General features: G+C 42.6%; 11 non-coding genes across 11 annotated transcripts; 5 read left to right on the top strand and 6 right to left on the bottom strand.

The window, feature by feature from the left end:
• Positions 1–343: 343 nt before the first annotated feature.
• trnav-aac (transfer RNA valine (anticodon AAC)) lies at positions 344–416 on the bottom strand. Its single transcript has one exon. It is a non-coding gene; the product is annotated as a tRNA-Val (tRNA).
• Positions 417–1,065: 649 nt separating this feature from the next.
• Positions 1,066–1,139, top strand: trnan-guu (transfer RNA asparagine (anticodon GUU)). Its single transcript has one exon. It is a non-coding gene; the product is annotated as a tRNA-Asn (tRNA).
• Positions 1,140–2,678: 1,539 nt separating this feature from the next.
• Positions 2,679–2,751, bottom strand: trnav-aac (transfer RNA valine (anticodon AAC)). Its single transcript has one exon. It is a non-coding gene; the product is annotated as a tRNA-Val (tRNA).
• Positions 2,752–3,287: 536 nt separating this feature from the next.
• Positions 3,288–3,361, top strand: trnan-guu (transfer RNA asparagine (anticodon GUU)). The gene has a single exon. It is a non-coding gene; the product is annotated as a tRNA-Asn (tRNA).
• Positions 3,362–4,895: 1,534 nt separating this feature from the next.
• Positions 4,896–4,968, bottom strand: trnav-aac (transfer RNA valine (anticodon AAC)). Its single transcript has one exon. It is a non-coding gene; the product is annotated as a tRNA-Val (tRNA).
• Positions 4,969–5,647: 679 nt separating this feature from the next.
• trnan-guu (transfer RNA asparagine (anticodon GUU)) lies at positions 5,648–5,721 on the top strand. The gene has a single exon. It is a non-coding gene; the product is annotated as a tRNA-Asn (tRNA).
• A 2,802-nt stretch (positions 5,722–8,523) lies between these two features.
• Positions 8,524–8,596, bottom strand: trnav-aac (transfer RNA valine (anticodon AAC)). The gene has a single exon. It is a non-coding gene; the product is annotated as a tRNA-Val (tRNA).
• Positions 8,597–9,272: 676 nt separating this feature from the next.
• trnan-guu (transfer RNA asparagine (anticodon GUU)) lies at positions 9,273–9,346 on the top strand. Its single transcript has one exon. It is a non-coding gene; the product is annotated as a tRNA-Asn (tRNA).
• Positions 9,347–10,877: 1,531 nt separating this feature from the next.
• trnav-aac (transfer RNA valine (anticodon AAC)) lies at positions 10,878–10,950 on the bottom strand. Its single transcript has one exon. It is a non-coding gene; the product is annotated as a tRNA-Val (tRNA).
• Positions 10,951–11,626: 676 nt separating this feature from the next.
• Positions 11,627–11,700, top strand: trnan-guu (transfer RNA asparagine (anticodon GUU)). Its single transcript has one exon. It is a non-coding gene; the product is annotated as a tRNA-Asn (tRNA).
• Positions 11,701–13,238: 1,538 nt separating this feature from the next.
• On the bottom strand, positions 13,239–13,311 carry trnav-aac (transfer RNA valine (anticodon AAC)). The gene has a single exon. It is a non-coding gene; the product is annotated as a tRNA-Val (tRNA).
• Positions 13,312–13,522: the final 211 nt, after the last annotated feature.

Genomic DNA, 13,522 nt, shown 5'->3' on the forward strand with positions numbered 1-13,522 from the left:
TTTGATAAAGCGAAAAAGAAACAGGTCAAATTTGAACCCGCAATTCCTGACCATTTTGTACCCACAATTCCTGACCATTTTGTACCCATTATGTTATTTTAAGTCCACAGTGAAGGACCAGCAGCGTTTCCATGCCTGTCAGAGTATCAAAGAACCCAGCAGTCATGATGTTGAAGCCTGAGGTCTACCTATATGAGAACCCTCTAAATTTGGTGTTGTGTGTGCTCGGCTGTACATGAGGTACTCAGGTATGTTGCAAACTACTTCATGATGAAACACAGGACTTTGCTAATATTTCTTTCCTTGCTTATTCATAGAGGTAAGAAGGAACGCAACAAAACTCTGTTTCCACCCTGTTTCGAACAGGGGACCTTTCGCGTGTTAGGCGAACGTGATAACCACTACACCATGGAAACCGCTGCAAGTCTCTGACATTTGTCAAGACTCACAAGTTGATTTTCGGCCGATGGAAAACATGATGCTCGCCGGTCTTATTGCTGTTATTAATTGCACTGCATCTCTTGCCTTTTGTGGATGTTGTTGTATCCCTTGTGCACTTAGAATGTGTCCCACTTTGTAGCATGTTTTGTCTGTCGGAGCCCATATTTCAAACGCTCTTCCTCGTCATTGTGTTCAGACAATGGTGGTTCAGTGGTAGAATTCTGATTCCCGGCTAATGCTACATGATTCTTCTATTACAATTTAACTCATATTCATAAGGGACTAAAGCAATGTTCGTGACAACCGCAAGACAAAGGCATTACACCCAAAAGGTATATTGGACTCACCGAAAGCTGAAGTTATTCACGTAGATCGCAGTGTACTTCCAGTTATGCTACTAGCTCCTTCCATCCATCCATCCATTTTCTACCGCTTGTCCCTTTTGGGGTTGCTGGAGCCTTCTCAGCTACAATCGGGCAGAAGGCGGGGTACACCCTGGACAAGTCGCCACCTCATCACAGGGCGCCAGAAGCTTCTTGTCCCATCCAAAGACAATGACATCGGGCCAGCCACACATGATATTTCATAACTTTTTTGGGACAAATTAAACTCTCAAGCTAGGCGGTCTCTGTGGCGCAATCGGTCAGCGCGTTCGGCTGTTAACTGAGAGGATGGTGGTTCAAGCCCACCCAGAGACGAGCTTTTAAAACAAGCATGGGGTTTTAAGGGTTCTCTTGTACAGCCCATGTCCTTCTCTTAATTTTTGCAAAAGCGTTTCTAGTTAAAACGTGTGCCATGTTTGCAACATAACCTTCAAGCCATGCTTGTTTAAATTAATGTAAATTACTGATGATCAATGCTATTGCCTCAAATTGGCTATCATTAATTGAGTATAGGGTTAACGGCATCAAGTTGAAATCCCATAAAGTTCCAGGTACTGTAGCTGTCAGTTAAGGTCCCTGTTTGTTAATCAGTAGATGTTGGGTTCAAATCCCCTCAGTGTCTAGATGTTTTTTCCATAACACTTTCTCAGTTTGTTTTCAAACCACGTGAATGCAAGCCTAAATTATATTCGTTTTGAATAAAATCCCAATGGATCTACAGAGTTTGATGTTTACTACAATGTTTTATTAAAAAAAATTTAATTCTAAATATGGACACAACCAGGACTAAGAAATAAAGACTACTTCAGATGGGTTGCAAATTACTTTGTTACAAGTTGTTTGAGTAAGCATCTTCAAGTTTCTGTCAGAAGTGGAATTCGAACCCACGCCTCGTTAGAGACTGCAACCTGAATGCAGCGCTTTTGACCGCTCGGCCCTCCTGACCTGAGACTCCTGGTATTTTAATGGTATTGCAACACGATGCTGTTTTTTTCCCAAGCTCGTCCGTTTAAATGATTATGTCTTTGTGAAATACTGGAGTCCCAGTTGAAAGCACAGCCTTTTGTAGCAACACCGGACAGGATTATAGATCAAAAAGAATTAACCAAGGTTTTGTTGTTGCAGCAATTAAACTGTGGTTGTTTGAAAGGTGAAATGTGCGCTTATAATTGTCCAAGATTTTTTGGCGATCCCTCGGAGCAGTAGGGTTTATACTCCAGTTTCTACGCCGAGGGCATTGGCGCTTCAGTGGGAGTATTCTCGACTCGCTTGCCGTGTGGGAAACTCGGGTCCGATTTCCTGATGGGGAGTGTGCGACACAATTTCAAGGAACCCGGCAGTGGTGTTGTTGAACCTTGTGAGCTGACCAAAGATTATCTCTGTTAGCGCTGGAATTTGTAAATCAGCTCTTCATGAGGTGTGGGCTATTTTGTGGTAGGATGCTTAAGAAGCTTTTCAGAAAGGCAAAGAAATAGTTCAAGTCAATGATTTAAACTGAGGGTAAGGAAGTATTTGATAAAGCGAAAAAGAAACAGGTCAAATTTTAACCCGCAATTCCTGGCCATTTTGTACCCACAATTCCTGACCATTTTGTACCCATTATGTTATTTTAAGTCCACGGTGAAGGACCAGCAGCGTTTCCATGCCTGTCAGAGTATCAAAGAACCCAGCAGTCATGATGTTGAAGGCTGAGGTCTACCTATATGAGAACCCTCTAAATTTGGTGCAGTGTGTGCTCGGCTGTACATGAGGTACTCAGGTATGTTGCAAACTACTTCATGATGAAACACAGGACTTTGCTAATATTTCTTTCCTTGCATATTTATAGAGGTAAGAAGGAACGCAACAAAACTCTGTTTCCACCCTGTTTCGAACAGGAGACCTTTCGCGTGTTAGGCGAACGTGATAACCACTACACCATGGAAACCGCTGCAAGTCTATGACATTTGTCAAGACTCACAAGTTGATTTTCGGCCGATGGAAAACATGATGCTCGCCGGTCTTATTGCTGTTATTAATTGCACTGCATCTCTTGCCTTTTGTGGATGTTGTTGTATCCCTTGTGCACTTAGAATGTGTCCCACTTTGTAGCATGTTTTGTCTGTCGGAGCCCATATTTCAAACGCTCTTCCTCTTTAATGTGTTCAGACTATGGTGGTTCAGTAGTATAATTATTGCCTGCCACGCGGGAGACCCGGGTCTGATTCCCGGCTGATGCTTCTATAACAATTTAACTCATATTCATAAGGGACTAAAGCAATGTTCGTGACAACCGCAAGACAAAGGCATTACACCCAAAAGGTATATTGGACTCACCGAAAGCTTGAAGTTATTCACGTAGATCACAGTGTACTTCCAGTTATGCCAGAAGCTTCTTGTCCCATCCAAAGACAATGACATCGGGCCAGCCAGACAGGATATTTCATAACTTTTTTGGGACAAATTAAACTCTCAAGCTAGGCAGTCTCTGTGGCGCAATCGGTCAGCGCGTTCGGCTGTTAACTGAGAGGATGGTGGTTCAAGCCCACCCAGAGACGAGTTTTTGACACAAGCATGGGGGTTTAAGGGTTTTGTTGTACAGCCCATGTCCTTCTCTTAATTTTTGCAAAAGCGTTTCTAGTTAAAACGTGTGCCATGTTTGCAACATAACCTTCAAGCCATGCTTGTTTAAACTAATGTAAATTACTGATGATCAATGCTATTGCCTCAAATTGGCTATCATTAATTGTGTATAGGGTTAAAGGCATCAATTTGAAATCCCATAAAGTTCCAGGTACTGTAGCTGTCAGTTAAGGTGCCTGTTTGTTAAACAGTAGATGTTGGGCTCAAATCCCATCAGTGTCTAGATGTTTTTTCCATAACACTTTCTCAGTTTGTTTACAAACCACGTGAATGCAAGACTAAATTATATTCGTTTTGAATAAAATCCCAATGGATCTACAGAGTTTGATGTTTACTACAATGTTTTGTTAAAAAAAAAAATAATAATGTAAATGTGGACACAACCAGGACTAAGAAATAAAGACTACTTCAGATGGGTTACAAATTACTTTGTTACAAGTAGTTCACCTGGATATTCATTAGAATAAGGATGTTCAAGTTTCTGTCAGAAGTGGGATTCGAACCCACGCCTCGTTAGAGACTGCAACCTGAATGCAGCGCCTTTGACCGCTCGGCCATCCTGACCTAACATTACAAGTTTATAAATGGTATAGCAAAACAATGCTGTTTGTTTCCCAAGCTCGTCCGTTTAAATGATTATGTCTTTGTGAAATACTGGAGTCCCAGTTGAAAGCACAGGCTTTTGTAGCAACACCAGACAGGATTATAGATCAAAAAGAATTAACCAAGGTTTTGTTGTTGCAGCAATTAAACTGTGGTTGTTTGAAAGGTGAAATGTACGCTTACAATTGTCCAAGTTTTTTTGGTGATCCCTCGGAACAGTAGGGTTTATCCTCAAGTTTCTACGCCGAGGGCATTGGCGCTTCAGTTGGAGTATTCTCGACTCGCCTGCCGTGTGGGAGACTCGGGTCCGATTTCCTGATGGGGAGTGTGCGACACAATTTCAAGGAACCTGGCAGTGGTGTTGTTGAACCTTGTGAGCTGACCAAAGATTATCTCTGTTAGTGCTGGAATTTGTAAATCAGCTCTTCATGAGGTGTGGGCTATTTTGTGGTAGGATGCTTAAGAAGCTTTTCAGAAAGGCAAAGAAATAGTTAAAGTCAATTATTTAAACTGAGGGTAAGGAAGTATTTGATAAAGCGAAAAAGAAACAGGTCAAATTTGAACCCGCAATTCCTGACCATTTTGTACACATTATGTTATTTTAAGTCCACAGTGAAGGACCAGCAGCGTTTCCATGCCTGTCAGAGTATCAAAGAACCCAGCAGTCATGATGTTGAAGCCTGAGGTCTACCTATATGAGAACCCTCTAAATGTGGTGCTGTGTGTGCTCGGCTGTACATGAGGTGCTCAGGTATGTTGCAAACTACTTCATGATGAAACACAGGACTTTGCTAATATTTCTTTCCTTGCTTATTCATAGAGGTAAGAAGGAACGCAACAAAACTCTGTTTCCACCCTGTTTCGAACAGGGGATCTTTCGCGTGTTAGGCGAACGTGATAACCACTACACCATGGAAACCGCTGCAAGTCTCCGACATTTGTCAAGACTCACAAGTTGATTTTCGGCCGATGGAAAACATGATGCTCGCCGGTCTTATTGCTGTTATTAATTGCACTGCATCTCTTGCCATTTGTGGATGTTGTTGTATCCCTTGTGCACTTAGAATGTGTCCCACTTTGTTGCATGTTTTGTCTGTCGGAGCCCATATTTCAAACATCTTCCTCTTTATTGTGTTCAGACTATGGTGGTTCAGTGGTACAATTCTTACCTGCCACGCGGGAGACCCGGGTCTGATTCCCGGCTAAGGCTACATGATGCTTCTATTACAATTTAACTCATATTCATAAGGGACTAAAGCAATGTTCGTGACAACCGCAAGACAAAGACATTACACCCAAAAGGTATATTGGACTCACTGAAAGCTGAAGTTATTCACGTAGATCGCAGTGTACTTCCAGTTATGCTACAAGCTCCTTCCATCCATCCATCCATTCATTTTCTACCGCTTGTCCCTTTTGGGGTCGCTGGAGCCTTCTCAGCTACAATCGGGCAGAAGGCGGGGTACACCCTGGACAAGTCGCCACTTCATCACAGGGCGCCAGAAGCTCCTTGTCCCATCCAAAGACAACGACATCGGGCCAGCCACACATGATATTTCATAACATTTTTGGGACAAATTAAACTCTCAAGCTAGGCGGTCTCTGTGGCGCAATCGGTCAGCGCGTTCGGCTGTTAACTGAGAGGATGGTGGTTCAAGCCCACCCAGAGACGAGCTTTTAAAACAAGCATGGGGGTTTAAGGGTTTTCTTGTACAGCCCATGTCCTTCTCTTAATTTTTGCAAAAGCGTTCTAGTTAAAACGTGTGCCATGTTTGCAACATAACCTTCAAGCCATGCTTGTTTAAACTAATGTAAATTACTGATGATCAATGCTATTGCCTCAAATTGGCTATCATTAATTGACTATAGGGTTAAAGGCATCAAGTTGAAATCCCGTAAAGTTCCAGGTACTGTAGCTGTCAGTCAAGGTGCCTGTTTGTTAAACAGTAGATGTTGGGCTCAAATCCCATCAGTGTCTAGATGTTTTTTCCATAACACTTTCTCAGTTTGTTTTTAAACCACGTGAATGCAAGCCTAAATTATATTCGTTTTGAATAAAATCCCAATGGATCTGCAGAGTTGGATGTTTACTACAATGTTTTATTAAAAAAAAAAAGTAAATGTGGACACAACCAGGACTAAGAAATAAAGACTACTTCAAATGGGTTGCAAATTACTATGTTACAAGTAGCTTGTCTGGATATTCATTAGAGTAAGGATCTTCAAGTTTCTGTCAGAAGTGGGATTCGAACCCACGCCTCATTAGAGACTGCAACCTGAATGCAGCGCCTTTGACCGCTCGGCCATCCTGACCTGATATTGCAAATTAATTAATGGTATAGCAAAACAATGCTGTTTGTTTCCCAAGCTCGTCCGTTTAAATGATTATGGCTTGGTGAAATACTGGAGTCCCAGTTGAAAGCACAGGCTTTTGTAGCAACACCAGACAGGATTATAGATAAAAAAGAATTAACCAAGGTTTTGTTGTTGCAGCAATTAAACTGTGGTTGTTTGAAAGGTGAAATGTACGCTTTCAATTGTCCAAGTTTTTTGGTGATCCCTCGGAGCAGTAGGGTTTATCCTCCAGTTTCTACGCCACGGGCATTGGCGCTTCAGTGGGAATATTCTCGACTCGCCTGCCGTGTGGGAGACTCGGGTCCGATTTCCTGATGGGGAGTGCGCGACACAATTTCAAGGAACCCGGCAGTGGTGTTGTTGAACCTTGTGAGCTGACCACAGATTATCTCTGTTAGTGCTGGAATTTGTAAATCAGCTCTTCATGAGGTGTGGGCTATTTTGTGGTAGGATGCTTAAAGGCCTACTGAAAGCCACTACTACCGACCACGCAGTCTGATAGTTTATATATCAATGATGAAATCTTAACATTGCAACACATGCCAATACGGCCGGGTTAACTTATAAAGTGACATTTTAAAATTCCCGGGAAATATCCGGCTGAAACATCGCGGTATGATGACGTATGCGCGTGACGAAGTCAGAGTAACGGAAGTTATGGTACCCCGTAGAATCCTATACAAAAAGCTCTGTTTTCATTTCATAATTCCACAGTATTCTGGACATCTTTTGCAATTTTTTTAATGAACAATGAAGGCTGCAAAGAAGACAGTTGTAGGTGGGATCAGTGTATTAGCAGCGGACTACAGCAACACAACCAGGAGGACTTTGTTGGAGCGCTAGCCGCGCTAGCCGCCGACCTCACCTTGACTTCCTACGTCTCCGGGCCGCCAAACGCATCGGGTGAAGTCCTTCGTCCTTCTGCCGATCGCTGGAACGCAGGTGAGCACGGGTGTTGATGAGCAAATGAGGGCTGGCTGGCGTAGGTGGAGAGCTAATGTTTTTAGCATAGCTCTGTGCAGTCCGGCTGCTAAGTTAGCTTCAATGGCGTCGTTAGCACAGCATTGTTAACCTTCGCCAGCCTGGAAAGCATTAACCGTGTATTTACATGTCCACGGTTTAATAGTATTGTTGATTTTCTATCTATACTTCCAGTCAGGGGTTTATTTCTTTTGTTTCTATATGCAGTTAAAGCAAGATGCTATCACGTTAGCTCGTAGCTAAAGCATTTCGCCGATGTATTGTGGAGATAAAAGGCACTGAATGTCCATTTCGCGTTCTCGACTCTCATTTTCAAGAGGATATAGTATCCGAGGTGGTTTAAAATACAAATCTGTGATCTACAATAGAAAAAGGAGAGTGTGGAATCCAATGAGCCAGCTTGTACCTAAGTTACGGTCAGAGCGAAAAAAGATACGTCCATCACTGCCTCTCAAGTCATTCACTGTAACGTTCCTCATCTACGAATCTTTCATCCTCGCTCAAATTAATGGGGTAATCATCACTTTCTCGGTCCGAATCTCTCTCGCTCCATTGTAAACAACGGGGAATTGTGAGGAATACTAGCTCCTGTGACGTCACGCTACTTCCGGTACAGGCAAGGCTTTTTTTTATCAGCGAGCAAAAGTTGCGAACTTTATCGTCGATTTTCTCTACTAAATCCTTTCAGCAAAAATATGGCAATATCGCGAAATGATCAAGTATGACACATAGAATGGATCTGCTATTCCCGTTTAAATTTAAAAAAAATCATTCAGTAGGCCTTTAAAGTCAATGATTTAAACTGAGGGTAAGGAAGTATTTGATAAAGCGAAAAAGAAACAGGTCAAATTTGAACCCGCAATTCCTGACCATTTTGTACCCATTATGTTATTTTAAGTCCACAGTGAAGGACCAGCAGCGTTTCCATGCCTGTCAGAGTATCAAAGAACCCAGCAGTCATGATGTTGAAAACTGAGGTCTACCTATATGAGAACCCTCTAAATTTGGTGCCGTGTGCGCTCGGCTGTACATGAGGTACTCAGGTATGTTGCAAACTACTTCATGATGAAACACAGGACTTTGCTAATATTTCTTTCCTTGCTTATTCATAGAGGTAAGAAGGAAGGCAACAAAACTCTGTTTCCACCCTGTTTCGAACAGGGGACCTTTCGTGTGTTAGGCGAACGTGATAACCACTACACCATGGAAACCACTGCAAGTCTATGACATTTGTCAAGACTCACAAGTTGATTTTCGGCCGATGGAAAACATGATGCTCGCCGGTCTTATTGCTGTTATTAATTGCACTGCATCTCTTGCCTTTTGTGGATGTTGTTGTATCCCTTGTGCACTTAGAATGTGTCCCACTTTGTAGCATGTTTTGTCTGTAGGAGCCCATATTTCAAACACTCTTCTTCTTTATTGTGTTCAGACAATGGTGGTTCAGTGGTAGAATTCTTGCCTGCCACGCGGGAGACCCGGGTCTGATTCCCGGCTAAGGCTACATGATGCTTCTATTACAATTTAACTCATATTCATAAGGGACTAAAGCAATGTCCGTGACAACCGCAAGACAAAGGCATTACACCCAAAAGGTATATTGGACTCACCGAAAGCTGAAGTTATTCATGTAGATCGCAGTGTACTTCCAGTTATGCTACAAGCTCCTTCCATCCATCCATCCATTTTCTACCGCTTGTCCCTTTTGGGGTCGCTGGAGCCTTCTCAGCTACAATCGGGCAGAAGGCGGGGTACACCCTGGACAAGTCGCCACCTCATCACAGGGCGCCAGAAGCTCCTTGTCCCATCCAAAGACAATGACATCGGGCCAGCCACACATGATATTTCATAACTTTTTTGGGACAAATTAAACTCTCCAGCTTGGCGGTCTCTGTGGCGCAATCGGTCAGCGCGTTCGGCTGTTAACTGAGAGGATGGTGGTTCAAGCCCACCCAGAGACGAGTTTTTAAAACAAGCATGGGGGTTTAAGGGTTTTCTTGTACAGCCCATGTCCTTCTCTTAATTTTTGCAAAAGCGTTTCTAGTTAAAACGTGTGCCATGTTTGCAACATAACCTTCAAGCCATGCTTGTTTAAAATAATGTAAATTACTGATGATCAATGCTATTGCCTCAAATTGGCAATCATTAATTGAGTATAGGGTTAAAGGCATCAAGTTGAAATCCCGTAAAGTTCCAGGTACTGTAGCTGTCAGTCAAGGGGCCTGTTTGTTAAACAGTAGATGTTGGGCTCAAATCCCATCAGTGTCTGGATGTTTTTTCCATAACACTTTCTCGGTTTGTTTTAAAACCACGTGAATGCAAGCCTAAATTATATTTGTTTTGAATAAAATCCCAATGGATCTACAGAGTTGGATGTTTACTACAATGTTTTGTTAAAAAAAAAAAAAAGTAAATGTGGACACAACCAGGACTAAGAAATAAAGACTACTTCAAATGGGTTGCAAATTACTATGTTACAAGTAGCTTGTCTGGATATTCATTAGAGTAAGGATCTTCAAGTTTCTGTCAGAAGTGGGATTCAAACCCACGCCTCTTTAGAGACTGCAACCTGAATGCAGCGCCTTTGACCGCTCGGCCATCCTGACCTGAGATTGCAAGTTTATTAATGGTATAGCAAAACGATGCTGTTTGTTTCCCAAGCTCGTCCGTTTAAATGATTATGTCTTGGTGAAATACTGGAGTCCCAGTTGAAAGCACAGGCTTTTGTAGCAACACCGGACAGGATTATAGATCAAAAAGAATTAACCAAGGTTTTGTTGTTGCAGCAATTAAACTGTGGTTGTTTGAAAGGTGAAATGTACGCTTTCAATTGTCCAAGTTTTTTTGGTGATCCCTCGGAGCAGTAGGGTTTATCCTCCAGTTTCTACGCCACGGGCATTGGTGCTTCTTTGGGAGTATTCTCGACTCGCCTGCCGTGTGGGAGACTCGGGTCCGATTTCCTGATGGGGAGTGCGCGACACAATTTCAAGGAACCCGGCAGTGGTGTTGTTGAACCTTGTGAGCTGACCACAGATTATCTCTGTTAATGCTGGAATTTGTAAATCAGCTCTTCATGAGGTGTGGGCTATTTTGTGGTAGGATGCTTAAGAAGCTTTTCAGAAAGGCAAAGAAATAGTTCAAGTCAATGATTTTAACTGAGGGTAAGGAAGTATTTGATAATGCGAAAAAGAAACAGGTCAAATTTGAACCCGCAATTCCTGGCCATTTTGTACCCATTATGTTATTTTAAGTCCACAGTGAAGGACCAGCAGCGTTTCCATGCCTGTCAGAGTATCAAAGAACCCAGCAGTCATGATGTTGAAAACTGAGGTCTACCTATATGAGAACCCTCTAAATTTGGTGTTGTGTGTGCTCGGCTGTACATGAGGTACTCAGGTATGTTGCAAACTACTTCATGATGAAACACAGGACTATGCTAATATTTCTTTCCTTGCTTATTCATAGAGGTAAGAAGGAACGCAACAAAACTCTTGTTTCCACCCTGTTTCGAACAGGAGACCTTTCGCGTGTTAGGCGAACGTGATAACCACTACACCATGGAAACCGCTGCAAGTCTCCGACATTTGTCAAGACTCACAAGTTGATTTTCGGCCGATGGAAAACATGATGCTCGCCGGTCTTATTGCTGTTATTAATTGCACTGCATCTCTTGCCTTTTGTGGATGTTGTTGTATCCCTTGTGCACTTAGAATGTGTCCCACTTTGTAGCATGTTTTGTCTGTAGGAGCCCATATTTCAAACGCTCTTCCTCTTTATTGTGTTCAGACAATGGTGGTTCAGTGGTAGAATTCTTGCGTGCCACGCGGGAGACCCGGGTCTGATTCCTGGCTAATGCTACATGATGCTTCTATTACAATTTAACTCATATTCATAAGGGACTAAAGCAATGTTCGTGACAACCGCAAGACAAAGGCATTACACCCAAAAGGTATATTGGACTCACCGAAAGCTGAAGTTATTCACGTAGATCGCAGTGTACTTGCAGTTATGCTACAAGCTCCTTCCATCCATCCATCCATTTTCTACCGCTTGTCCCTTTTGGGGTCGCTGGAGCCTTCTCAGCTACAATCGGGCAGAAGGCGGGGTACACCCTGGACAAGTCGCCACCTCATCACAGGGCGCCAGAAGCTCCTTGTCCCATCCAAATACAATGACATCGGGCCAGCCACACATGATATTTCATAACTTTTTTGGGACAAATTAAACTCTCAAGCTAGGCAGTCTCTGTGGCGCAATCGGTCAGCGTGTTCGGCTGTTAACTGAGAGGGTGGTAGTTCAAGCCCACCCAGAGACGAGTTTTTAAAACAAGCATGGGGGTTTAAGGGTTTTCTTTTACAGCCCATGTCCTTCTCTTAATTTTTGCAAAAGCGTTTCTAGTTAAAACGTGTGCCATGTTTGCAACATAACCTTCAAGCCATGCTTGTTTAAACTAATGTAAATTACTGATGATCAATGCTATTGCCTCAAATTGGCTATCATTAATTGACTATAGGGTTAAAGGCATCAAGTTGAAATCCCGTAAAGTTCCAGGTACTGTAACTGTCAGTCAAAGTGCCTGTTTGTTAAACAGTAGATGTTGGGTTCAAATCCCATCAGTGTCTAGATGTTTTTTCCATAACACTTTCTCAGTTTGTTTTCAAACCACGTGAATGCAAGCCTAAATTATATTCCTTTTGAATAAAATCCCAATGGATCTACAGAGTTGGATGTTTACTACAATGTTTTGTTAAAAAAAAAAAAAATTAAATGTGGACACAACCAGGACTAAGAAATAAAGACTACTTCAAATGGGTTGCAAATTACTATGTTACAAGTAGCTTGTCTAGAGTAAGGATCTTCAAGTTTCTGTCAGAAGTGGGATTCGAACCCACGCCACTTTAGAGACTGCAACCTGAATGCAGCCCCTTTGACCCCTCGGCCACCCCAACCTGAGATTCCACGTTTATTAATGGTATAGCAAAACAAGGCTCTTTGTTTCCCAAGCTCGTCCGTTTAAATGATTATGCCTTGGTGAAATACTGGAGTCCCAGTTGAAAGCACAGGCTTTTGTAGCAACACCAGACAGGATTATAGATAAAAAAGAATTAACCAAGGTTTTGTTGTTGCAGCAATTAAACTGTGGTTGTTTGAAAGGTGAAATGTACGCTTTCAATTGTCCAAGTTTTTTTGGGTGATCCCTCGGAGCAGTAGGGTTTATCCTCCAGTTTCTACGCCACGGGCATTGGCGCTTCAGTGGGAGTATTCTCGACTCGCCTGCCGTGTGGGAGACTCGGGTCCGATTTCCTGATGGGGAGTGTGCGACACAATTTCAAAAAACCCGGCAGTGGTGTTGTTGAACCTTGTGAGCTGACCACAGATTATCTCTGTTAGTGCTGGAATTTGTAAATCAGCTCTTCATGAGGTGTGGGCTATTTTGTGGTAGGATGCTGAAAAAGCTTTTCAGAAAGGCAAAGAAATAGTTCAAGTCAATGATTGAGGGTAAGGAAGTATTTGATAAAGCGAAAAAGAAACAGGTCAAATTTGAACCCGCAATTCCTGACCATTTTGTACCCACAATTCCTGACCATTTTGTACCCATTATGTTATTTTAAGTCCACAGTGAAGGACCAGCAGCGTTTCCATGTCTGTCAGAGTATCAAAGAACCCAGCAGTCATGATGTTGAAGGCTGAGGTCTACCTATATGAGAACCCTCTAAATTTGGTGCCGTGTGTGCTCGGCTGTACATGAGGTGCTCAGGTATGTTGCAAACTACTTCATGATGAAACACAGGACTTTGCTAATATTTCTTTCCTTGCTTATTCATAGAGGTAAGAAGGAACGCAACAAAACTCTGTTTCCACCCTGTTTCGAACAGGGGACCTTTCGCGTGTTAGGCGAACGTGATAACCACTACACCATGGAAACCGCTGCAAGTCTATGACATTTGTCAAGACTCACAAGTTGATTTTCGGCCGATGGAAAACATGATGCTCGCCGGTCTTATTGCTGTTATTAATTGCACTGCATCTCTTGCCTTTTGTGAATGTTGTTGTATCCCTTGTGCACTTAGAATGTGTCCCACTTTGTAGCATGTTTTGTCTGTCGGAGCCCATATTTCAAACGCTCTTCCTCATCA

This window comes from Entelurus aequoreus, linkage group LG18 (genome assembly GCF_033978785.1).
Source record: "Entelurus aequoreus isolate RoL-2023_Sb linkage group LG18, RoL_Eaeq_v1.1, whole genome shotgun sequence".
Classification (NCBI taxonomy): domain Eukaryota; kingdom Metazoa; phylum Chordata; class Actinopteri; order Syngnathiformes; family Syngnathidae; genus Entelurus; species Entelurus aequoreus.